Here is a 22,624-nt window from a genome sequence, read left to right as displayed (position 1 = left end):
GTTGCTTTTCTTCGGTGGTCAGACGGGAACAGGTCTTTCTTTAATGTAGTTAGTTTTTGGAATTTAGTGCTCCTACAAAACAGTACTCTCTGACGCGTTTCAAGAGCACATCTGTCGATTCGCAGTGTTTCGTTATTTTCAACGAGATCCTAGCACTCTTCCTCCGCGCATTCTTGTTCAAACTGAGTTCATTACTGTAATTTCGCATCTTACGTTTAATACAGTAGTTTAAAATGCTTGTGGAAGCATCTTTGTCGCACCTGAGAGTTTGCATGAAAAGAGGGCTGGCAGGTGTAGTGACATAAAATTTAAAAGAAGAGAGGGAGCCAACAGCACCCGGTGTTCCCAGGCGGTCACCCATCCAAGTACTAACCGGGCCCGATGTTGCTTAACTTCGGTGATCGGACGAGAACCGGTGTATTCAACATGGTATGGCCGTTGGCGTCCTTATACAGTAGCCGCACGGCAGAAGCAGGCTTCGCCTCTCCTCCCAACACACGCAATCGCCGTTTTCGGTGGCACATTTGACGCAAAGCACGTCCTTCCACCTCGAAGGCGACGCGCAGTGCGGCGCGCCGCCACGTGGGTCAGACGCACAACACAGCTGCTCGTTGCACCGCCTGTCATTCGTTTGTTCGACAAAGTATCCATCTCTTGTAGCGACGAAAGGTAAATTTTTGTTTACAAATTTGCCGTTGTGCACTGCTACAAAACAATATGCCCTGACGTATTTCACAACATTTCTGTCACTTCATACTGTTTTGTTATTTCCAGAGACTCTTTGGAAGTCTTCCTCGGCGCACTCTTTTCAAACTGAGTTCCTTAATATCGTATCTTACGATAGTTTAAAATCAGTATGGAAGCATCTTTGTCACATGAGAAAGGTAGCATGAAAAAAGGGCTGGCAGGGGTAGTGACAAGATAGCAAGAAATGAAGACAGAGGGAAGCGTTCTCACCTGCCTGACACTCGTCGCGCTTCCAGATATTTGCGTAATTTGCACGGTTCATTCTCGGCTGTCCCCTTCCGTCCCGACTTGTCCCGACTTAGCTCGACTGCCGCTCGCTGCCGCTCGGGTCGCGGTCCATATGACAGCACAAGTACGAGAAGCATCTGCGAGATGGGCGCGGCCCGAACCGGCGAGTCCGAGGCGCCGTGTGCGGGCGTTCGGAGCTACCAGTGCCGCTCTGTGCTGCGCCATGCCGTGGAAAGGTGCGAAAACATGCACACAAGACACAGGCTTTTCGGCAAAGTATATATCTCTTGTAGCGACGAAAGGTAAATTTTTGTTTACAAATTTGCCCTTGTGCACTGCTACAAAACAATATGCCCTGACGTTTTTCACAACATTTCTGTCACTTCATACTGTTTTTATTATTCCAGAGACTCTTTGGAAGTCTTCCTTGGCGCACTCTTTTCAAACTGAATTCCTTAATATCGTATCTAACGATAGTTTAAAATCAGTATGGAAGCATCTTTGTCACTTGAGAAAGGTAGCATGAAAAAAGGGCTGGCAGGAGTAGTGACAAGAAAGCAAGAAATGAAGACAGCCAGAGTTCCCAGGCGGTCGCCGATCCGAATACTGACGTTGTTGCTTTTCTTCGGTGGTCAGACGGGAACAGGTCTTTCTTTAATGTAGTTAGTTTTTGGAATTTAGTGCTCCTACAAAACAGTACTCTCTGACGCGTTTCAAGAGCACATCTGTCGATTCGCAGTGTTTCGTTATTTTCAACGAGATCCTAGCACTCTTCCTCCGCGCATTCTTGTTCAAACTGAGTTCATTACTGTAATTTCGCATCTTACGTTTAATACAGTAGTTTAAAATGCTTGTGGAAGCATCTTTGTCGCACCTGAGAGTTTGCATGAAAAGAGGGCTGGCAGGTGTAGTGACATAAAATTTAAAAGAAGAGAGGGAGCCAACAGCACCCGGTGTTCCCAGGCGGTCACCCATCCAAGTACTAACCGGGCCCGATGTTGCTTAACTTCGGTGATCGGACGAGAACCGGTGTATTCAACATGGTATGGCCGTTGGCGTCCTTATACAGTAGCCGCACGGCAGAAGAAGGCTTCGCCTCTCCTCCCAACACACGCAATCGCCGTTTTCGGTGGCACATTTGACGCAAAGCACGTCCTTCCACCTCGAAGGCGACGCGCAGTGCGGCGCGCCGCCACGTGGGTCAGACGCACAACACAGCTGCTCGTTGCACCGCCTGTCATTCGTTTGTTCGACAAAGTATCCATCTCTTGTAGCGACGAAAGGTAAATTTTTGTTTACAAATTTGCCGTTGTGCACTGCTACAAAACAATATGCCCTGACGTATTTCACAACATTTCTGTCACTTCATACTGTTTTGTTATTTCCAGAGACTCTTTGGAAGTCTTCCTCGGCGCACTCTTTTCAAACTGAGTTCCTTAATATCGTATCTTACGATAGTTTAAAATCAGTATGGAAGCATCTTTGTCACATGAGAAAGGTAGCATGAAAAAAGGGCTGGCAGGGGTAGTGACAAGATAGCAAGAAATGAAGACAGAGGGAAGCGTTCTCACCTGCCTGACACTCGTCGCGCTTCCAGATATTTGCGTAATTTGCACGGTTCATTCTCGGCTGTCCCCTTCCGTCCCGACTTGTCCCGACTTAGCTCGACTGCCGCTCGCTGCCGCTCGGGTCGCGGTCCATATGACAGCACAAGTACGAGAAGCATCTGCGAGATGGGCGCGGCCCGAACCGGCGAGTCCGAGGCGCCGTGTGCGGGCGTTCGGAGCTACCAGTGCCGCTCTGTGCTGCGCCATGCCGTGGAAAGGTGCGAAAACATGCACACAAGACACAGGCTTTTCGGCAAAGTATATATCTCTTGTAGCGACGAAAGGTAAATTTTTGTTTACAAATTTGCCCTTGTGCACTGCTACAAAACAATATGCCCTGACGTTTTTCACAACATTTCTGTCACTTCATACTGTTTTTATTATTCCAGAGACTCTTTAGAAGTCTTCCTTGGCGCACTCTTTTCAAACTGAATTCCTTAATATCGTATCTAACGATAGTTTAAAATCAGTATGGAAGCATCTTTGTCACTTGAGAAAGGTAGCATGAAAAAAGGGCTGGCAGGAGTAGTGACAAGAAAGCAAGAAATGAAGACAGCCAGAGTTCCCAGGCGGTCGCCGATCCGAATACTGACGTTGTTGCTTTTCTTCGGTGGTCAGACGGGAACAGGTCTTTCTTTAATGTAGTTAGTTTTTGGAATTTAGTGCTCCTACAAAACAGTACTCTCTGACGCGTTTCAAGAGCACATCTGTCGATTCGCAGTGTTTCGTTATTTTCAACGAGATCCTAGCACTCTTCCTCCGCGCATTCTTGTTCAAACTGAGTTCATTACTGTAATTTCGCATCTTACGTTTAATACAGTAGTTTAAAATGCTTGTGGAAGCATCTTTGTCGCACCTGAGAGTTTGCATGAAAAGAGGGCTGGCAGGTGTAGTGACATAAAATTTAAAAGAAGAGAGGGAGCCAACAGCACCCGGTGTTCCCAGGCGGTCACCCATCCAAGTACTAACCGGGCCCGATGTTGCTTAACTTCGGTGATCGGACGAGAACCGGTGTATTCAACATGGTATGGCCGTTGGCGTCCTTATACAGTAGCCGCACGGCAGAAGAAGGCTTCGCCTCTCCTCCCAACACACGAAATCGCCGTTTTCGGTGGCACATTTGACGCAAAGCACGTCCTTCCACCTCGAAGGCGACGCGCAGTGCGGCGCGCCGCCACGTGGGTCAGACGCACAACACAGCTGCTCGTTGCACCGCCTGTCATTCGTTTGTTCGACAAAGTATCCATCTCTTGTAGCGACGAAAGGTAAATTTTTGTTTACAAATTTGCCGTTGTGCACTGCTACAAAACAATATGCCCTGACGTATTTCACAACATTTCTGTCACTTCATACTGTTTTGTTATTTCCAGAGACTCTTTGGAAGTCTTCCTCGGCGCACTCTTTTCAAACTGAGTTCCTTAATATCGTATCTTACGATAGTTTAAAATCAGTATGGAAGCATCTTTGTCACATGAGAAAGGTAGCATGAAAAAAGGGCTGGCAGGGGTAGTGACAAGATAGCAAGAAATGAAGACAGAGGGAAGCGTTCTCACCTGCCTGACACTCGTCGCGCTTCCAGATATTTGCGTAATTTGCACGGTTCATTCTCGGCTGTCCCCTTCCGTCCCGACTTGTCCCGACTTAGCTCGACTGCCGCTCGCTGCCGCTCGGGTCGCGGTCCATATGACAGCACAAGTACGAGAAGCATCTGCGAGATGGGCGCGGCCCGAACCGGCGAGTCCGAGGCGCCGTGTGCGGGCGTTCGGAGCTACCAGTGCCGTTCTGTGCTGCGCCATGTCGTGGAAAGGTGCGAAAACATGCACACAAGACACAGGCTTTTCGGCAAAGTATATATCTCTTGCAGCGACGAAAGGTAAATTTTTGTTTACAAATTTGCCCTTGTGCACTGCTACAAAACAATATGCCCTGACGTTTTTCACAACATTTCTGTCACTTCATACTGTTTTTATTATTCCAGAGACTCTTTGGAAGTCTTCCTTGGCGCACTCTTTTCAAACTGAATTCCTTAATATCGTATCTAACGATAGTTTAAAATCAGTATGGAAGCATCTTTGTCACTTGAGAAAGGTAGCATGAAAAAAGGGCTGGCAGGAGTAGTGACAAGAAAGCAAGAAATGAAGACAGCCAGAGTTCCCAGGCGGTCGCCGATCCGAATACTGACGTTGTTGCTTTTCTTCGGTGGTCAGACGGGAACAGGTCTTTCTTTAATGTAGTTAGTTTTTGGAATTTAGTGCTCCTACAAAACAGTACTCTCTGACGCGTTTCAAGAGCACATCTGTCGATTCGCAGTGTTTCGTTATTTTCAACGAGATCCTAGCACTCTTCCTCCGCGCATTCTTGTTCAAACTGAGTTCATTACTGTAATTTCGCATCTTACGTTTAATACAGTAGTTTAAAATGCTTGTGGAAGCATCTTTGTCGCACCTGAGAGTTTGCATGAAAAGAGGGCTGGCAGGTGTAGTGACATAAAATTTAAAAGAAGAGAGGGAGCCAACAGCACCCGGTGTTCCCAGGCGGTCACCCATCCAAGTACTAACCGGGCCCGATGTTGCTTAACTTCGGTGATCGGACGAGAACCGGTGTATTCAACATGGTATGGCCGTTGGCGTCCTTATACAGTAGCCGCACGGCAGAAGAAGGCTTCGCCTCTCCTCCCAACACACGCAATCGCCGTTTTCGGTGGCACATTTGACGCAAAGCACGTCCTTCCACCTCGAAGGCGACGCGCAGTGCGGCGCGCCGCCACGTGGGTCAGACGCACAACACAGCTGCTCGTTGCACCGCCTGTCATTCGTTTGTTCGACAAAGTATCCATCTCTTGTAGCGACGAAAGGTAAATTTTTGTTTACAAATTTGCCGTTGTGCACTGCTACAAAACAATATGCCCTGACGTATTTCACAACATTTCTGTCACTTCATACTGTTTTGTTATTTCCAGAGACTCTTTGGAAGTCTTCCTCGGCGCACTCTTTTCAAACTGAGTTCCTTAATATCGTATCTTACGATAGTTTAAAATCAGTATGGAAGCATCTTTGTCACATGAGAAAGGTAGCATGAAAAAAGGGCTGGCAGGGGTAGTGACAAGATAGCAAGAAATGAAGACAGAGGGAAGCGTTCTCACCTGCCTGACACTCGTCGCGCTTCCAGATATTTGCGTAATTTGCACGGTTCATTCTCGGCTGTCCCCTTCCGTCCCGACTTGTCCCGACTTAGCTCGACTGCCGCTCGCTGCCGCTCGGGTCGCGGTCCATGTGACAGCACAAGTACGAGAAGCATCTGCGAGATGGGCGCGGCCCGAACCGGCGAGTCCGAGGCGCCGTGTGCGGGCGTTCGGAGCTACCAGTGCCGTTCTGTGCTGCGCCATGTCGTGGAAAGGTGCGAAAACATGCACACAAGACACAGGCTTTTCGGCAAAGTATATATCTCTTGCAGCGACGAAAGGTAAATTTTTGTTTACAAATTTGCCCTTGTGCACTGCTACAAAACAATATGCCCTGACGTTTTTCACAACATTTCTGTCACTTCATACTGTTTTTATTATTCCAGAGACTCTTTGGAAGTCTTCCTTGGCGCACTCTTTTCAAACTGAATTCCTTAATATCGTATCTAACGATAGTTTAAAATCAGTATGGAAGCATCTTTGTCACTTGAGAAAGGTAGCATGAAAAAAGGGCTGGCAGGAGTAGTGACAAGAAAGCAAGAAATGAAGACAGCCAGAGTTCCCAGGCGGTCGCCGATCCGAATACTGACGTTGTTGCTTTTCTTCGGTGGTCAGACGGGAACAGGTCTTTCTTTAATGTAGTTAGTTTTTGGAATTTAGTGCTCCTACAAAACAGTACTCTCTGACGCGTTTCAAGAGCACATCTGTCGATTCGCAGTGTTTCGTTATTTTCAACGAGATCCTAGCACTCTTCCTCCGCGCATTCTTGTTCAAACTGAGTTCATTACTGTAATTTCGCATCTTACGTTTAATACAGTAGTTTAAAATGCTTGTGGAAGCATCTTTGTCGCACCTGAGAGTTTGCATGAAAAGAGGGCTGGCAGGTGTAGTGACATAAAATTTAAAAGAAGAGAGGGAGCCAACAGCACCCGGTGTTCCCAGGCGGTCACCCATCCAAGTACTAACCGGGCCCGATGTTGCTTAACTTCGGTGATCGGACGAGAACCGGTGTATTCAACATGGTATGGCCGTTGGCGTCCTTATACAGTAGCCGCACGGCAGAAGAAGGCTTCGCCTCTCCTCCCAACACACGCAATCGCCGTTTTCGGTGGCACATTTGACGCAAAGCACGTCCTTCCACCTCGAAGGCGACGCGCAGTGCGGCGCGCCGCCACGTGGGTCAGACGCACAACACAGCTGCTCGTTGCACCGCCTGTCATTCGTTTGTTCGACAAAGTATCCATCTCTTGTAGCGACGAAAGGTAAATTTTTGTTTACAAATTTGCCGTTGTGCACTGCTACAAAACAATATGCCCTGACGTATTTCACAACATTTCTGTCACTTCATACTGTTTTGTTATTTCCAGAGACTCTTTGGAAGTCTTCCTCGGCGCACTCTTTTCAAACTGAGTTCCTTAATATCGTATCTTACGATAGTTTAAAATCAGTATGGAAGCATCTTTGTCACATGAGAAAGGTAGCATGAAAAAAGGGCTGGCAGGGGTAGTGACAAGATAGCAAGAAATGAAGACAGAGGGAAGCGTTCTCACCTGCCTGACACTCGTCGCGCTTCCAGATATTTGCGTAATTTGCACGGTTCATTCTCGGCTGTCCCCTTCCGTCCCGACTTGTCCCGACTTAGCTCGACTGCCGCTCGCTGCCGCTCGGGTCGCGGTCCATATGACAGCACAAGTACGAGAAGCATCTGCGAGATGGGCGCGGCCCGAACCGGCGAGTCCGAGGCGCCGTGTGCGGGCGTTCGGAGCTACCAGTGCCGCTCTGTGCTGCGCCATGCCGTGGAAAGGTGCGAAAACATGCACACAAGACACAGGCTTTTCGGCAAAGTATATATCTCTTGTAGCGACGAAAGGTAAATTTTTGTTTACAAATTTGCCCTTGTGCACTGCTACAAAACAATATGCCCTGACGTTTTTCACAACATTTCTGTCACTTCATACTGTTTTTATTATTCCAGAGACTCTTTGGAAGTCTTCCTTGGCGCACTCTTTTCAAACTGAATTCCTTAATCTCGTATCTAACGATAGTTTAAAATCAGTATGGAAGCATCTTTGTCACTTGAGAAAGGTAGCATGAAAAAAGGGCTGGCAGGAGTAGTGACAAGAAAGCAAGAAATGAAGACAGCCAGAGTTCCCAGGCGGTCGCCGATCCGAATACTGACGTTGTTGCTTTTCTTCGGTGGTCAGACGGGAACAGGTCTTTCTTTAATGTAGTTAGTTTTTGGAATTTAGTGCTCCTACAAAACAGTACTCTCTGACGCGTTTCAAGAGCACATCTGTCGATTCGCAGTGTTTCGTTATTTTCAACGAGATCCTAGCACTCTTCCTCCGCGCATTCTTGTTCAAACTGAGTTCATTACTGTAATTTCGCATCTTACGTTTAATACAGTAGTTTAAAATGCTTGTGGAAGCATCTTTGTCGCACCTGAGAGTTTGCATGAAAAGAGGGCTGGCAGGTGTAGTGACATAAAATTTAAAAGAAGAGAGGGAGCCAACAGCACCCGGTGTTCCCAGGCGGTCACCCATCCAAGTACTAACCGGGCCCGATGTTGCTTAACTTCGGTGATCGGACGAGAACCGGTGTATTCAACATGGTATGGCCGTTGGCGTCCTTATACAGTAGCCGCACGGCAGAAGAAGGCTTCGCCTCTCCTCCCAACACACGCAATCGCCGTTTTCGGTGGCACATTTGACGCAAAGCACGTCCTTCCACCTCGAAGGCGACGCGCAGTGCGGCGCGCCGCCACGTGGGTCAGACGCACAACACAGCTGCTCGTTGCACCGCCTGTCATTCGTTTGTTCGACAAAGTATCCATCTCTTGTAGCGACGAAAGGTAAATTTTTGTTTACAAATTTGCCGTTGTGCACTGCTACAAAACAATATGCCCTGACGTATTTCACAACATTTCTGTCACTTCATACTGTTTTGTTATTTCCAGAGACTCTTTGGAAGTCTTCCTCGGCGCACTCTTTTCAAACTGAGTTCCTTAATATCGTATCTTACGATAGTTTAAAATCAGTATGGAAGCATCTTTGTCACATGAGAAAGGTAGCATGAAAAAAGGGCTGGCAGGGGTAGTGACAAGATAGCAAGAAATGAAGACAGAGGGAAGCGTTCTCACCTGCCTGACACTCGTCGCGCTTCCAGATATTTGCGTAATTTGCACGGTTCATTCTCGGCTGTCCCCTTCCGTCCCGACTTGTCCCGACTTAGCTCGACTGCCGCTCGCTGCCGCTCGGGTCGCGGTCCATATGACAGCACAAGTACGAGAAGCATCTGCGAGATGGGCGCGGCCCGAACCGGCGAGTCCGAGGCGCCGTGTGCGGGCGTTCGGAGCTACCAGTGCCGCTCTGTGCTGCGCCGTGCCGTGGAAAGGTGCGAAAACATGCACACAAGACACAGGCTTTTCGGCAAAGTATATATCTCTTGTAGCGACGAAAGGTAAATTTTTGTTTACAAATTTGCCCTTGTGCACTGCTACAAAACAATATGCCCTGACGTTTTTCACAACATTTCTGTCACTTCATACTGTTTTTATTATTCCAGAGACTCTTTGGAAGTCTTCCTTGGCGCACTCTTTTCAAACTGAATTCCTTAATATCGTATCTAACGATAGTTTAAAATCAGTATGGAAGCATCTTTGTCACTTGAGAAAGGTAGCATGAAAAAAGGGCTGGCAGGAGTAGTGACAAGAAAGCAAGAAATGAAGACAGCCAGAGTTCCCAGGCGGTCGCCGATCCGAATACTGACGTTGTTGCTTTTCTTCGGTGGTCAGACGGGAACAGGTCTTTCTTTAATGTAGTTAGTTTTTGGAATTTAGTGCTCCTACAAAACAGTACTCTCTGACGCGTTTCAAGAGCACATCTGTCGATTCGCAGTGTTTCGTTATTTTCAACGAGATCCTAGCACTCTTCCTCCGCGCATTCTTGTTCAAACTGAGTTCATTACTGTAATTTCGCATCTTACGTTTAATACAGTAGTTTAAAATGCTTGTGGAAGCATCTTTGTCGCACCTGAGAGTTTGCATGAAAAGAGGGCTGGCAGGTGTAGTGACATAAAATTTAAAAGAAGAGAGGGAGCCAACAGCACCCGGTGTTCCCAGGCGGTCACCCATCCAAGTACTAACCGGGCCCGATGTTGCTTAACTTCGGTGATCGGACGAGAACCGGTGTATTCAACATGGTATGGCCGTTGGCGTCCTTATACAGTAGCCGCACGGCAGAAGAAGGCTTCGCCTCTCCTCCCAACACACGCAATCGCCGTTTTCGGTGGCACATTTGACGCAAAGCACGTCCTTCCACCTCGAAGGCGACGCGCAGTGCGGCGCGCCGCCACGTGGGTCAGACGCACAACACAGCTGCTCGTTGCACCGCCTGTCATTCGTTTGTTCGACAAAGTATCCATCTCTTGTAGCGACGAAAGGTAAATTTTTGTTTACAAATTTGCCGTTGTGCACTACTACAAAACAATATGCCCTGACGTATTTCACAACATTTCTGTCACTTCATACTGTTTTGTTATTTCCAGAGACTCTTTGGAAGTCTTCCTCGGCGCACTCTTTTCAAACTGAGTTCCTTAATATCGTATCTTACGATAGTTTAAAATCAGTATGGAAGCATCTTTGTCACATGAGAAAGGTAGCATGAAAAAAGGGCTGGCAGGGGTAGTGACAAGATAGCAAGAAATGAAGACAGAGGGAAGCGTTCTCACCTGCCTGACACTCGTCGCGCTTCCAGATATTTGCGTAATTTGCACGGTTCATTCTCGGCTGTCCCCTTCCGTCCCGACTTGTCCCGACTTAGCTCGACTGCCGCTCGCTGCCGCTCGGGTCGCGGTCCATATGACAGCACAAGTACGAGAAGCATCTGCGAGATGGGCGCGGCCCGAACCGGCGAGTCCGAGGCGCCGTGTGCGGGCGTTCGGAGCTACCAGTGCCGCTCTGTGCTGCGCCGTGCCGTGGAAAGGTGCGAAAACATGCACACAAGACACAGGCTTTTCGGCAAAGTATATATCTCTTGTAGCGACGAAAGGTAAATTTTTGTTTACAAATTTGCCCTTGTGCACTGCTACAAAACAATATGCCCTGACGTTTTTCACAACATTTCTGTCACTTCATACTGTTTTTATTATTCCAGAGACTCTTTGGAAGTCTTCCTTGGCGCACTCTTTTCAAACTGAATTCCTTAATATCGTATCTAACGATAGTTTAAAATCAGTATGGAAGCATCTTTGTCACTTGAGAAAGGTAGCATGAAAAAAGGGCTGGCAGGAGTAGTGACAAGAAAGCAAGAAATGAAGACAGCCAGAGTTCCCAGGCGGTCGCCGATCCGAATACTGACGTTGTTGCTTTTCTTCGGTGGTCAGACGGGAACAGGTCTTTCTTTAATGTAGTTAGTTTTTGGAATTTAGTGCTCCTACAAAACAGTACTCTCTGACGTGTTTCAAGAGCACATCTGTCGATTCGCAGTGTTTCGTTATTTTCAACGAGATCCTAGCACTCTTCCTCCGCGCATTCTTGTTCAAACTGAGTTCATTACTGTAATTTCGCATCTTACGTTTAATACAGTAGTTTAAAATGCTTGTGGAAGCATCTTTGTCGCACCTGAGAGTTTGCATGAAAAGAGGGCTGGCAGGTGTAGTGACATAAAACTTAAAAGAAGAGAGGGTGCCAACAGCACCCGGTGTTCCCAGGCGGTCACCCATCCAAGTACTAACCGGGCCCGATGTTGCTTAACTTCGGTGATCGGACGAGAACCGGTGTATTCAACATGGTATGGCCGTTGGCGTCCTTATACAGTAGCCGCACGGCAGAAGAAGGCTTCGCCTCTCCTCCCAACACACGCAATCGCCGTTTTCGGTGGCACATTTGACGCAAAGCACGTCCTTCCACCTCGAAGGCGACGCGCAGTGCGGCGCGCCGCCACGTGGGTCAGACGCACAACACAGCTGCTCGTTGCACCGCCTGTCATTCGTTTGTTCGACAAAGTATCCATCTCTTGTAGCGACGAAAGGTAAATTTTTGTTTACAAATTTGCCGTTGTGCACTGCTACAAAACAATATGCCCTGACGTATTTCACAACATTTCTGTCACTTCATACTGTTTTGTTATTTCCAGAGACTCTTTGGAAGTCTTCCTCGGCGCACTCTTTTCAAACTGAGTTCCTTAATATCGTATCTTACGATAGTTTAAAATCAGTATGGAAGCATCTTTGTCACATGAGAAAGGTAGCATGAAAAAAGGGCTGGCAGGGGTAGTGACAAGATAGCAAGAAATGAAGACAGAGGGAAGCGTTCTCACCTGCCTGACACTCGTCGCGCTTCCAGATATTTGCGTAATTTGCACGGTTCATTCTCGGCTGTCCCCTTCCGTCCCGACTTGTCCCGACTTAGCTCGACTGCCGCTCGCTGCCGCTCGGGTCGCGGTCCATATGACAGCACAAGTACGAGAAGCATCTGCGAGATGGGCGCGGCCCGAACCGGCGAGTCCGAGGCGCCGTGTGCGGGCGTTCGGAGCTACCAGTGCCGCTCTGTGCTGCGCCATGCCGTGGAAAGGTGCGAAAACATGCACACAAGACACAGGCTTTTCGGCAAAGTATATATCTCTTGTAGCGACGAAAGGTAAATTTTTGTTTACAAATTTGCCCTTGTGCACTGCTACAAAACAATATGCCCTGACGTTTTTCACAACATTTCTGTCACTTCATACTGTTTTTATTATTCCAGAGACTCTTTGGAAGTCTTCCTTGGCGCACTCTTTTCAAACTGAATTCCTTAATCTCGTATCTAACGATAGTTTAAAATCAGTATGGAAGCATCTTTGTCACTTGAGAAAGGTAGCATGAAAAAAGGGCTGGCAGGAGTAGTGACAAGAAAGCAAGAAATGAAGACAGCCAGAGTTCCCAGGCGGTCGCCGATCCGAATACTGACGTTGTTGCTTTTCTTCGGTGGTCAGACGGGAACAGGTCTTTCTTTAATGTAGTTAGTTTTTGGAATTTAGTGCTCCTACAAAACAGTACTCTCTGACGCGTTTCAAGAGCACATCTGTCGATTCGCAGTGTTTCGTTATTTTCAACGAGATCCTAGCACTCTTCCTCCGCGCATTCTTGTTCAAACTGAGTTCATTACTGTAATTTCGCATCTTACGTTTAATACAGTAGTTTAAAATGCTTGTGGAAGCATCTTTGTCGCACCTGAGAGTTTGCATGAAAAGAGGGCTGGCAGGTGTAGTGACATAAAATTTAAAAGAAGAGAGGGAGCCAACAGCACCCGGTGTTCCCAGGCGGTCACCCATCCAAGTACTAACCGGGCCCGATGTTGCTTAACTTCGGTGATCGGACGAGAACCGGTGTATTCAACATGGTATGGCCGTTGGCGTCCTTATACACTAGCCGCACGGCAGAAGAAGGCTTCGCCTCTCCTCCCAACACACGCAATCGCCGTTTTCGGTGGCACATTTGACGCAAAGCACGTCCTTCCACCTCGAAGGCGACGCGCAGTGCGGCGCGCCGCCACGTGGGTCAGACGCACAACACAGCTGCTCGTTGCACCGCCTGTCATTCGTTTGTTCGACAAAGTATCCATCTCTTGTAGCGACGAAAGGTAAATTTTTGTTTACAAATTTGCCGTTGTGCACTGCTACAAAACAATATGCCCTGACGTATTTCACAACATTTCTGTCACTTCATACTGTTTTGTTATTTCCAGAGACTCTTTGGAAGTCTTCCTCGGCGCACTCTTTTCAAACTGAGTTCCTTAATATCGTATCTTACGATAGTTTAAAATCAGTATGGAAGCATCTTTGTCACATGAGAAAGGTAGCATGAAAAAAGGGCTGGCAGGGGTAGTGACAAGATAGCAAGAAATGAAGACAGAGGGAAGCGTTCTCACCTGCCTGACACTCGTCGCGCTTCCAGATATTTGCGTAATTTGCACGGTTCATTCTCGGCTGTCCCCTTCCGTCCCGACTTGTCCCGACTTAGCTCGACTGCCGCTCGCTGCCGCTCGGGTCGCGGTCCATATGACAGCACAAGTACGAGAAGCATCTGCGAGATGGGCGCGGCCCGAACCGGCGAGTCCGAGGCGCCGTGTGCGGGCGTTCGGAGCTACCAGTGCCGCTCTGTGCTGCGCCGTGCCGTGGAAAGGTGCGAAAACATGCACACAAGACACAGGCTTTTCGGCAAAGTATATATCTCTTGTAGCGACGAAAGGTAAATTTTTGTTTACAAATTTGCCCTTGTGCACTGCTACAAAACAATATGCCCTGACGTTTTTCACAACATTTCTGTCACTTCATACTGTTTTTATTATTCCAGAGACTCTTTGGAAGTCTTCCTTGGCGCACTCTTTTCAAACTGAATTCCTTAATATCGTATCTAACGATAGTTTAAAATCAGTATGGAAGCATCTTTGTCACTTGAGAAAGGTAGCATGAAAAAAGGGCTGGCAGGAGTAGTGACAAGAAAGCAAGAAATGAAGACAGCCAGAGTTCCCAGGCGGTCGCCGATCCGAATACTGACGTTGTTGCTTTTCTTCGGTGGTCAGACGGGAACAGGTCTTTCTTTAATGTAGTTAGTTTTTGGAATTTAGTGCTCCTACAAAACAGTACTCTCTGACGTGTTTCAAGAGCACATCTGTCGATTCGCAGTGTTTCGTTATTTTCAACGAGATCCTAGCACTCTTCCTCCGCGCATTCTTGTTCAAACTGAGTTCATTACTGTAATTTCGCATCTTACGTTTAATACAGTAGTTTAAAATGCTTGTGGAAGCATCTTTGTCGCACCTGAGAGTTTGCATGAAAAGAGGGCTGGCAGGTGTAGTGACATAAAACTTAAAAGAAGAGAGGGAGCCAACAGCACCCGGTGTTCCCAGGCGGTCACCCATCCAAGTACTAACCGGGCCCGATGTTGCTTAACTTCGGTGATCGGACGAGAACCGGTGTATTCAACATGGTATGGCCGTTGGCGTCCTTATACAGTAGCCGCACGGCAGAAGAAGGCTTCGCCTCTCCTCCCAACACACGCAATCGCCGTTTTCGGTGGCACATTTGACGCAAAGCACGTCCTTCCACCTCGAAGGCGACGCGCAGTGCGGCGCGCCGCCACGTGGGTCAGACGCACAACACAGCTGCTCGTTGCACCGCCTGTCATTCGTTTGTTCGACAAAGTATCCATCTCTTGTAGCGACGAAAGGTAAATTTTTGTTTACAAATTTGCCGTTGTGCACTGCTACAAAACAATATGCCCTGACGTATTTCACAACATTTCTGTCACTTCATACTGTTTTGTTATTTCCAGAGACTCTTTGGAAGTCTTCCTCGGCGCACTCTTTTCAAACTGAGTTCCTTAATATCGTATCTTACGATAGTTTAAAATCAGTATGGAAGCATCTTTGTCACATGAGAAAGGTAGCATGAAAAAAGGGCTGGCAGGGGTAGTGACAAGATAGCAAGAAATGAAGACAGAGGGAAGCGTTCTCACCTGCCTGACACTCGTCGCGCTTCCAGATATTTGCGTAATTTGCACGGTTCATTCTCGGCTGTCCCCTTCCGTCCCGACTTGTCCCGACTTAGCTCGACTGCCGCTCGCTGCCGCTCGGGTCGCGGTCCATATGACAGCACAAGTACGAGAAGCATCTGCGAGATGGGCGCGGCCCGAACCGGCGAGTCCGAGGCGCCGTGTGCGGGCGTTCGGAGCTACCAGTGCCGCTCTGTGCTGCGCCATGCCGTGGAAAGGTGCGAAAACATGCACACAAGACACAGGCTTTTCGGCAAAGTATATATCTCTTGTAGCGACGAAAGGTAAATTTTTGTTTACAAATTTGCCCTTGTGCACTGCTACAAAACAATATGCCCTGACGTTTTTCACAACATTTCTGTCACTTCATACTGTTTTTATTATTCCAGAGACTCTTTGGAAGTCTTCCTTGGCGCACTCTTTTCAAACTGAATTCCTTAATCTCGTATCTAACGATAGTTTAAAATCAGTATGGAAGCATCTTTGTCACTTGAGAAAGGTAGCATGAAAAAAGGGCTGGCAGGAGTAGTGACAAGAAAGCAAGAAATGAAGACAGCCAGAGTTCCCAGGCGGTCGCCGATCCGAATACTGACGTTGTTGCTTTTCTTCGGTGGTCAGACGGGAACAGGTCTTTCTTTAATGTAGTTAGTTTTTGGAATTTAGTGCTCCTACAAAACAGTACTCTCTGACGCGTTTCAAGAGCACATCTGTCGATTCGCAGTGTTTCGTTATTTTCAACGAGATCCTAGCACTCTTCCTCCGCGCATTCTTGTTCAAACTGAGTTCATTACTGTAATTTCGCATCTTACGTTTAATACAGTAGTTTAAAATGCTTGTGGAAGCATCTTTGTCGCACCTGAGAGTTTGCATGAAAAGAGGGCTGGCAGGTGTAGTGACATAAAATTTAAAAGAAGAGAGGGAGCCAACAGCACCCGGTGTTCCCAGGCGGTCACCCATCCAAGTACTAACCGGGCCCGATGTTGCTTAACTTCGGTGATCGGACGAGAACCGGTGTATTCAACATGGTATGGCCGTTGGCGTCCTTATACACTAGCCGCACGGCAGAAGAAGGCTTCGCCTCTCCTCCCAACACACGCAATCGCCGTTTTCGGTGGCACATTTGACGCAAAGCACGTCCTTCCACCTCGAAGGCGACGCGCAGTGCGGCGCGCCGCCACGTGGGTCAGACGCACAACACAGCTGCTCGTTGCACCGCCTGTCATTCGTTTGTTCGACAAAGTATCCATCTCTTGTAGCGACGAAAGGTAAATTTTTGTTTACAAATTTGCCGTTGTGCACTGCTACAAAACAATATGCCCTGACGTATTTCACAACATTTCTGTCACTTCATACTGTTTTGTTATTTCCAGAGACTCTTTGGAAGTCTTCCTCGGCGCACTCTTTTCAAACTGAGTTCCTTAATATCGTATCTTACGATAGTTTAAAATCAGTATGGAAGCATCTTTGTCACATGAGAAAGGTAGCATGAAAAAAGGGCTGGCAGGGGTAGTGACAAGATAGCAAGAAATGAAGACAGAGGGAAGCGTTCTCACCTGCCTGACACTCGTCGCGCTTCCAGATATTTGCGTAATTTGCACGGTTCATTCTCGGCTGTCCCCTTCCGTCCCGACTTGTCCCGACTTAGCTCGACTGCCGCTCGCTGCCGCTCGGGTCGCGGTCCATATGACAGCACAAGTACGAGAAGCATCTGCGAGATGGGCGCGGCCCGAACCGGCGAGTCCGAGGCGCCGTGTGCGGGCGTTCGGAGCTACCAGTGCCGCTCTGTGCTGCGCCGTGCCGTGGAAAGGTGCGAAAACATGCACACAAGACACAGGCTTTTCGGCAAAGTATATATCTCTTGTAGCGACGAAAGGTAAATTTTTGTTTACAAATTTGCCCTTGTGCACTGCTACAAAACAATATGCCCTGACGTTTTTCACAACATTTCTGTCACTTCATACTGTTTTTATTATTCCAGAGACTCTTTGGAAGTCTTCCTTGGCGCACTCTTTTCAAACTGAATTCCTTAATATCGTATCTAACGATAGTTTAAAATCAGTATGGAAGCATCTTTGTCACTTGAGAAAGGTAGCATGAAAAAAGGGCTGGCAGGAGTAGTGACAAGAAAGCAAGAAATGAAGACAGCCAGAGTTCCCAGGCGGTCGCCGATCCGAATACTGACGTTGTTGCTTTTCTTCGGTGGTCAGACGGGAACAGGTCTTTCTTTAATGTAGTTAGTTTTTGGAATTTAGTGCTCCTACAAAACAGTACTCTCTGACGCGTTTCAAGAGCACATCTGTCGATTCGCAGTGTTTCGTTATTTTCAACGAGATCCTAGCACTCTTCCTCCGCGCATTCTTGTTCAAACTGAGTTCATTACTGTAATTTCGCATCTTACGTTTAATACAGTAGTTTAAAATGCTTGTGGAAGCATCTTTGTCGCACCTGAGAGTTTGCATGAAAAGAGGGCTGGCAGGTGTAGTGACATAAAATTTAAAAGAAGAGAGGGAGCCAACAGCACCCGGTGTTCCCAGGCGGTCACCCATCCAAGTACTAACCGGGCCCGATGTTGCTTAACTTCGGTGATCGGACGAGAACCGGTGTATTCAACATGGTATGGCCGTTGGCGTCCTTATACAGTAGCCGCACGGCAGAAGAAGGCTTCGCCTCTCCTCCCAACACACGCAATCGCCGTTTTCGGTGGCACATTTGACGCAAAGCACGTCCTTCCACCTCGAAGGCGACGCGCAGTGCGGCGCGCCGCCACGTGGGTCAGACGCACAACACAGCTGCTCGTTGCACCGCCTGTCATTCGTTTGTTCGACAAAGTATCCATCTCTTGTAGCGACGAAAGGTAAATTTTTGTTTACAAATTTGCCGTTGTGCACTACTACAAAACAATATGCCCTGACGTATTTCACAACATTTCTGTCACTTCATACTGTTTTGTTATTTCCAGAGACTCTTTGGAAGTCTTCCTCGGCGCACTCTTTTCAAACTGAGTTCCTTAATATCGTATCTTACGATAGTTTAAAATCAGTATGGAAGCATCTTTGTCACATGAGAAAGGTAGCATGAAAAAAGGGCTGGCAGGGGTAGTGACAAGATAGCAAGAAATGAAGACAGAGGGAAGCGTTCTCACCTGCCTGACACTCGTCGCGCTTCCAGATATTTGCGTAATTTGCACGGTTCATTCTCGGCTGTCCCCTTCCGTCCCGACTTGTCCCGACTTAGCTCGACTGCCGCCCGCTGCCGCTCGGGTCGCGGTCCATATGACAGCACAAGTACGAGAAGCATCTGCGAGATGGGCGCGGCCCGAACCGGCGAGTCCGAGGCGCCGTGTGCGGGCGTTCGGAGCTACCAGTGCCGCTCTGTGCTGCGCCGTGCCGTGGAAAGGTGCGAAAACATGCACACAAGACACAGGCTTTTCGGCAAAGTATATATCTCTTGTAGCGACGAAAGGTAAATTTTTGTTTACAAATTTGCCCTTGTGCACTGCTACAAAACAATATGCCCTGACGTTTTTCACAACATTTCTGTCACTTCATACTGTTTTTATTATTCCAGAGACTCTTTGGAAGTCTTCCTTGGCGCACTCTTTTCAAACTGAATTCCTTAATATCGTATCTAACGATAGTTTAAAATCAGTATGGAAGCATCTTTGTCACTTGAGAAAGGTAGCATGAAAAAAGGGCTGGCAGGAGTAGTGACAAGAAAGCAAGAAATGAAGACAGCCAGAGTTCCCAGGCGGTCGCCGATCCGAATACTGACGTTGTTGCTTTTCTTCGGTGGTCAGACGGGAACAGGTCTTTCTTTAATGTAGTTAGTTTTTGGAATTTAGTGCTCCTACAAAACAGTACTCTCTGACGTGTTTCAAGAGCACATCTGTCGATTCGCAGTGTTTCGTTATTTTCAACGAGATCCTAGCACTCTTCCTCCGCGCATTCTTGTTCAAACTGAGTTCATTACTGTAATTTCGCATCTTACGTTTAATACAGTAGTTTAAAATGCTTGTGGAAGCATCTTTGTCGCACCTGAGAGTTTGCATGAAAAGAGGGCTGGCAGGTGTAGTGACATAAAACTTAAAAGAAGAGAGGGAGCCAACAGCACCCGGTGTTCCCAGGCGGTCACCCATCCAAGTACTAACCGGGCCCGATGTTGCTTAACTTCGGTGATCGGACGAGAACCGGTGTATTCAACATGGTATGGCCGTTGGCGTCCTTATACAGTAGCCGCACGGCAGAAGAAGGCTTCGCCTCTCCTCCCAACACACGCAATCGCCGTTTTCGGTGGCACATTTGACGCAAAGCACGTCCTTCCACCTCGAAGGCGACGCGCAGTGCGGCGCGCCGCCACGTGGGTCAGACGCACAACACAGCTGCTCGTTGCACCGCCTGTCATTCGTTTGTTCGACAAAGTATCCATCTCTTGTAGCGACGAAAGGTAAATTTTTGTTTACAAATTTGCCGTTGTGCACTGCTACAAAACAATATGCCCTGACGTATTTCACAACATTTCTGTCACTTCATACTGTTTTGTTATTTCCAGAGACTCTTTGGAAGTCTTCCTCGGCGCACTCTTTTCAAACTGAGTTCCTTAATATCGTATCTTACGATAGTTTAAAATCAGTATGGAAGCATCTTTGTCACATGAGAAAGGTAGCATGAAAAAAGGGCTGGCAGGGGTAGTGACAAGATAGCAAGAAATGAAGACAGAGGGAAGCGTTCTCAACTGCCTGACACTCGTCGCGCTTCCAGATATTTGCGTAATTTGCACGGTTCATTCTCGGCTGTCCCCTTCCGTCCCGACTTAGCTCGACTGCCGCTCGCTGCCGCTCGGGTCGCGGTCCATATGACAGCACAAGTACGAGAAGCATCTGCGAGATGGGCGCGGCCCGAACCGGCGAGTCCGAGGCGCCGTGTGCGGGCGTTCGGAGCTACCAGTGCCGCTCTGTGCTGCGCCGTGCCGTGGAAAGGTGCGAAAACATGCACACAAGACACAGGCTTTTCGGCAAAGTATATATCTCTTGTAGCGACGAAAGGTAAATTTTTGTTTACAAATTTGCCCTTGTGCACTGCTACAAAACAATATGCCCTGACGTTTTTCACAACATTTCTGTCACTTCATACTGTTTTTATTATTCCAGAGACTCTTTGGAAGTCTTCCTTGGCGCACTCTTTTCAAACTGAATTCCTTAATATCGTATCTAACGATAGTTTAAAATCAGTATGGAAGCATCTTTGTCACTTGAGAAAGGTAGCATGAAAAAAGGGCTGGCAGGAGTAGTGACAAGAAAGCAAGAAATGAAGACAGCCAGAGTTCCCAGGCGGTCGCCGATCCGAATACTGACGTTGTTGCTTTTCTTCGGTGGTCAGACGGGAACAGGTCTTTCTTTAATGTAGTTAGTTTTTGGAATTTAGTGCTCCTACAAAACAGTACTCTCTGACGCGTTTCAAGAGCACATCTGTCGATTCGCAGTGTTTCGTTATTTTCAACGAGATCCTAGCACTCTTCCTCCGCGCATTCTTGTTCAAACTGAGTTCATTACTGTAATTTCGCATCTTACGTTTAATACAGTAGTTTAAAATGCTTGTGGAAGCATCTTTGTCGCACCTGAGAGTTTGCATGAAAAGAGGGCTGGCAGGTGTAGTGACATAAAATTTAAAAGAAGAGAGGGAGCCAACAGCACCCGGTGTTCCCAGGCGGTCACCCATCCAAGTACTAACCGGGCCCGATGTTGCTTAACTTCGGTGATCGGACGAGAACCGGTGTATTCAACATGGTATGGCCGTTGGCGTCCTTATACAGTAGCCGCACGGCAGAAGAAGGCTTCGCCTCTCCTCCCAACACACGCAATCGCCGTTTTCGGTGGCACATTTGACGCAAAGCACGTCCTTCCACCTCGAAGGCGACGCGCAGTGCGGCGCGCCGCCACGTGGGTCAGACGCACAACACAGCTGCTCGTTGCACCGCCTGTCATTCGTTTGTTCGACAAAGTATCCATCTCTTGTAGCGACGAAAGGTAAATTTTTGTTTACAAATTTGCCCTTGTGCACTGCTACAAAACAATATGCCCTGACGTATTTCACAACATTTCTGTCACTTCATACTGTTTTGTTATTTCCAGAGACTCTTTGGAAGTCTTCCTCGGCGCACTCTTTTCAAACTGAGTTCCTTAATATCGTATCTTACGATAGTTTAAAATCAGTATGGAAGCATCTTTGTCACATGAGAAAGGTAGCATGAAAAAAGGGCTGGCAGGGGTAGTGACAAGAAAGCAAGAAATGAAGACAGCCAGAGTTCCCAGGCGGTCGCCGATCCGAATACTGACGTTGTTGCTTTTCTTCGGTGGTCAGACGGGAACAGGTCTTTCTTTAATGTAGTTAGTTTTTGGAATTTAGTGCTCCTACAAAACAGTACTCTCTGACGCGTTTCAAGAGCACATCTGTCGATTCGCAGTGTTTCGTTATTTTCAACGAGATCCTAGCACTCTTCCTCCGCGCATTCTTGTTCAAACTGAGTTCATTACTGTAATTTCGCATCTTACGTTTAATACAGTAGTTTAAAATGCTTGTGGAAGCATCTTTGTCGCACCTGAGAGTTTGCATGAAAAGAGGGCTGGCAGGTGTAGTGACATAAAATTTAAAAGAAGAGAGGGAGCCAACAGCACCCGGTGTTCCCAGGCGGTCACCCATCCAAGTACTAACCGGGCCCGATGTTACTTAACTTCGGTGATCGGACGAGAACCGGTGTATTCAACATGGTATGGCCGTTGGCGTCCTTATACAGTAGCCGCACGGCAGAAGAAGGCTTCGCCTCTCCTCCCAACACACGCAATCGCCGTTTTCGGTGGCACATTTGACGCAAAGCACGTCCTTCCACCTCGAAGGCGACGCGCAGTGCGGCGCGCCGCCACGTGGGTCAGACGCACAACACAGCTGCTCGTTGCACCGCCTGTCATTCGTTTGTTCGACAAAGTATCCATCTCTTGTAGCGACGAAAGGTAAATTTTTGTTTACAAATTTGCCGTTGTGCACTGCTACAAAACAATATGCCCTGACGTATTTCACAACATTTCTGTCACTTCATACTGTTTTGTTATTTCCAGAGACTCTTTGGAAGTCTTCCTCGGCGCACTCTTTTCAAACTGAGTTCCTTAATATCGTATCTTACGATAGTTTAAAATCAGTATGGAAGCATCTTTGTCACATGAGAAAGGTAGCATGAAAAAAGGGCTGGCAGGGGTAGTGACAAGATAGCAAGAAATGAAGACAGAGGGAAGCGTTCTCACCTGCCTGACACTCGTCGCGCTTCCAGATATTTGCGTAAT

The 22,624-nt window shown here is 47.7% G+C and overlaps 15 non-coding genes across 15 annotated transcripts; all 15 read right to left on the bottom strand.

Moving 5' to 3' along the window:
• Positions 1–324: 324 nt before the first annotated feature.
• On the bottom strand, positions 325–443 carry LOC126274878 (5S ribosomal RNA). The gene has a single exon (XR_007550429.1). It is a non-coding gene; the product is annotated as a 5S ribosomal RNA (ribosomal RNA).
• Positions 444–1,913: 1,470 nt separating this feature from the next.
• On the bottom strand, positions 1,914–2,032 carry LOC126274877 (5S ribosomal RNA). The gene has a single exon (XR_007550428.1). It is a non-coding gene; the product is annotated as a 5S ribosomal RNA (ribosomal RNA).
• A 1,470-nt stretch (positions 2,033–3,502) lies between these two features.
• On the bottom strand, positions 3,503–3,621 carry LOC126274876 (5S ribosomal RNA). Its single transcript, XR_007550427.1, has one exon. It is a non-coding gene; the product is annotated as a 5S ribosomal RNA (ribosomal RNA).
• Positions 3,622–5,091: 1,470 nt separating this feature from the next.
• On the bottom strand, positions 5,092–5,210 carry LOC126274875 (5S ribosomal RNA). The gene has a single exon (XR_007550426.1). It is a non-coding gene; the product is annotated as a 5S ribosomal RNA (ribosomal RNA).
• A 1,470-nt stretch (positions 5,211–6,680) lies between these two features.
• LOC126274874 (5S ribosomal RNA) lies at positions 6,681–6,799 on the bottom strand. The gene has a single exon (XR_007550425.1). It is a non-coding gene; the product is annotated as a 5S ribosomal RNA (ribosomal RNA).
• Positions 6,800–8,269: 1,470 nt separating this feature from the next.
• On the bottom strand, positions 8,270–8,388 carry LOC126274873 (5S ribosomal RNA). The gene has a single exon (XR_007550424.1). It is a non-coding gene; the product is annotated as a 5S ribosomal RNA (ribosomal RNA).
• Positions 8,389–9,858: 1,470 nt separating this feature from the next.
• LOC126274872 (5S ribosomal RNA) lies at positions 9,859–9,977 on the bottom strand. The gene has a single exon (XR_007550423.1). It is a non-coding gene; the product is annotated as a 5S ribosomal RNA (ribosomal RNA).
• A 1,470-nt stretch (positions 9,978–11,447) lies between these two features.
• LOC126273750 (5S ribosomal RNA) lies at positions 11,448–11,566 on the bottom strand. Its single transcript, XR_007549592.1, has one exon. It is a non-coding gene; the product is annotated as a 5S ribosomal RNA (ribosomal RNA).
• Positions 11,567–13,036: 1,470 nt separating this feature from the next.
• LOC126274871 (5S ribosomal RNA) lies at positions 13,037–13,155 on the bottom strand. Its single transcript, XR_007550422.1, has one exon. It is a non-coding gene; the product is annotated as a 5S ribosomal RNA (ribosomal RNA).
• Positions 13,156–14,625: 1,470 nt separating this feature from the next.
• LOC126274870 (5S ribosomal RNA) lies at positions 14,626–14,744 on the bottom strand. The gene has a single exon (XR_007550421.1). It is a non-coding gene; the product is annotated as a 5S ribosomal RNA (ribosomal RNA).
• A 1,470-nt stretch (positions 14,745–16,214) lies between these two features.
• LOC126274868 (5S ribosomal RNA) lies at positions 16,215–16,333 on the bottom strand. Its single transcript, XR_007550419.1, has one exon. It is a non-coding gene; the product is annotated as a 5S ribosomal RNA (ribosomal RNA).
• A 1,470-nt stretch (positions 16,334–17,803) lies between these two features.
• On the bottom strand, positions 17,804–17,922 carry LOC126274867 (5S ribosomal RNA). Its single transcript, XR_007550418.1, has one exon. It is a non-coding gene; the product is annotated as a 5S ribosomal RNA (ribosomal RNA).
• A 1,470-nt stretch (positions 17,923–19,392) lies between these two features.
• On the bottom strand, positions 19,393–19,511 carry LOC126274866 (5S ribosomal RNA). Its single transcript, XR_007550417.1, has one exon. It is a non-coding gene; the product is annotated as a 5S ribosomal RNA (ribosomal RNA).
• A 1,460-nt stretch (positions 19,512–20,971) lies between these two features.
• Positions 20,972–21,090, bottom strand: LOC126274865 (5S ribosomal RNA). The gene has a single exon (XR_007550416.1). It is a non-coding gene; the product is annotated as a 5S ribosomal RNA (ribosomal RNA).
• An 862-nt stretch (positions 21,091–21,952) lies between these two features.
• LOC126274024 (5S ribosomal RNA) lies at positions 21,953–22,071 on the bottom strand. The gene has a single exon (XR_007549855.1). It is a non-coding gene; the product is annotated as a 5S ribosomal RNA (ribosomal RNA).
• Positions 22,072–22,624: the final 553 nt, after the last annotated feature.

Source organism: Schistocerca gregaria, chromosome 5, assembly GCF_023897955.1.
Source record: "Schistocerca gregaria isolate iqSchGreg1 chromosome 5, iqSchGreg1.2, whole genome shotgun sequence".
Taxonomy (NCBI): Eukaryota; Metazoa; Arthropoda; class Insecta; order Orthoptera; family Acrididae; genus Schistocerca; species Schistocerca gregaria.
This window is presented reverse-complemented; position numbering and strand designations above follow the sequence as displayed.